Raw genomic sequence first — 2169 nt, forward strand, 5'->3', positions numbered from 1 at the left:
GTTTTTTTTTTTATTTGATAAGAATGAAACTGGACCCAAGGCTGGACCCAGCAAAAAAACTTGTGAAACTGGACCCAAGGCTGGACCCAGCAAAAAAACTTGTGAAACTGGACCCAAGGCTGGACCTAGCAAAAAAACTTGTGGACCCAAGGCTGGACCCAGCAAAAAAACTTGTGGACCCAAGGCTGGACCCAGCAAAAAAACTTGTGGAACTGGACCCAAAAGACCTGGACCATTAAAATCTAAAAGCTCGGCAAGCTCAAGAGGACCAAACTCGAGCAGCGATTCGTCGGAGGGAGAAATAACATCTCGATGTCGGGCAGAAACATCTAGGCCTACAGAGAGGAGTCGCGCTCCGCAGGAGGATCCCGCCCCTGTACCACAAATGGGCGGGATGAATTGCCCGTGCCTGCCTTCGCAGGAAGTAATGTTACGCGCAGCCTTTCGTAAGTTTAACAAAATATCTTAACAATTGGAAAAATTTAAATCAAAGTTGATCTGCCTGAAGGCAATTAATTGAGAAAACCATAGTCTGCACTATACAGTAATGCTGATGAAGAAGAAAAAATCAATATTTTCAAGACATTCTAAATTTAAATTGAATTTAATAATTAAAAAAAATTTAGTACATAAGAAAATTATCTATTAAAAAACTGGAATTTTTCTGGGATGCATAAAAAATCCAAAACAAATAAACAATTTAATATTTTTAATGAATAATTTAATAGTTTTGATAAATAATTTAATAGTTTTTTAATTGCCTGTATAAAATCAATATTAACTAATATAGATTTTACTTGTATTGACAGTAAACCTTAAAAAATGTTTAAAAGTATGTCAAATTTATGAAAATGTTTATATAATTTCCAAAATAAAATGTCAACTATTTTTAATACTCCTTGCTCTCAAATACTATAAACACAATTATCTATTTAAATTGTCTAAATATTAAATAGGATTCGTGTTATTGTTGTAGTTTTATGTAATTTTTTTATTCAAAAAATTTCTATAATTAATTAAACAAAAAATTGTTCTGAATATCTATTTTTTCTCTAAATACATAATTTTCTTCAAATTATTAATTAATTTAAAAATAAAATATATAAAATTTCATTTACAAGTTTTTTAAGTTTAATATAAATAATTTTTACAGCATAATTCAAAAAGTTTTTAGTTAATATTTCAAATGTTTAATAAATTACTGACTTAAGTAAAATTAATTTAAATTAAAAAATCCCACCTTTCTTTAAACTTCCCTGCTGACTTTTCTAGTATTAAAACACGATTTACATGATAAATATATGTTTTGTAATTTTTTTAGATGACTACAACAGGCAACATTTGTTAGCCATCTTAGCCTATTTCGTTTCTATCGTGAAACGAAATTTAACGGAGAATGAACGAGAAAGAAGAGGTGGAAGATGAATGTGGTAGAGATGTGATTGAGAGAGAAGGAAGAGGAGAAAGATGAATGTGGTGAAGAAGTGAAATGTAATAATAGTGAAATAATAGTAAATAGGGAATGATAGTAAATAAAAGTTTATGTTAAAAAAGTTTGTTTATACTAGTAGACTATAAGATAAATTGCACTTTAATTAAGCAAATTTTACGTTTCTTTTTTGTAGGATATGAAACAAAATATGAAATTTTATATTTTCATTTAGGTTCAATTTTATACAATTTTGTTGACACACAAGAGATATTATTATGATACACACAACTCTTTGTTACTCTTCAAATGACGAAGTTGCTGATAAAATATTAGTTACTATACGTATATCTGATTGCACAAAAGGATAATTTTTTTTAATTGTAATATTTTAACCTCAACTAAAATAAATTTAAATATAATTCTAAAAAACTTTAGTTAGACAGTATAAATAATATTAATAATAATAATCGTCCCTCTCAGTGTTCGTCTGCATAAGCTTTCAAAAAAAGTCCGGTAGATAGCGCTTCAGACATGTAGAATTTTTTTGGATAAAATCGTAGTATTTTTTATTTTCAGAGTCTGGTAACCCTGATGAGATTAACCAAAAGGCAAAAAAGCTGAATTTCAAAGCTGATGATTTGGATTTCAAAGCTGCTGATTTGGATTTCAAAGGTGTTGATTTGGATTTCAAAGATGCTGATTTTGATTTCAAAGATGCTGATTTTGATTTCAAAGCT

General features: G+C 28.9%; 1 long non-coding RNA gene across 1 annotated transcript in view; it reads left to right on the forward strand.

Annotated features, from left to right (window-relative positions):
- Positions 1–1553, forward strand: part of LOC107437836 (uncharacterized) — a 2955-nt gene extending 1402 nt beyond the window's left edge. Inside the window, exons 2-3 of the long non-coding RNA XR_011637372.1 lie at positions 23–446; positions 1322–1553. This is a non-coding gene — a long non-coding RNA (uncharacterized lncRNA). The remainder of the gene's footprint in view (positions 1–22; positions 447–1321) is intronic.
- The last annotated feature ends 616 nt before the right edge of the window (positions 1554–2169 follow it).

Source organism: Parasteatoda tepidariorum, chromosome 8, assembly GCF_043381705.1.
Source record: "Parasteatoda tepidariorum isolate YZ-2023 chromosome 8, CAS_Ptep_4.0, whole genome shotgun sequence".
In the NCBI taxonomy this organism is placed as follows: domain Eukaryota; kingdom Metazoa; phylum Arthropoda; class Arachnida; order Araneae; family Theridiidae; genus Parasteatoda; species Parasteatoda tepidariorum.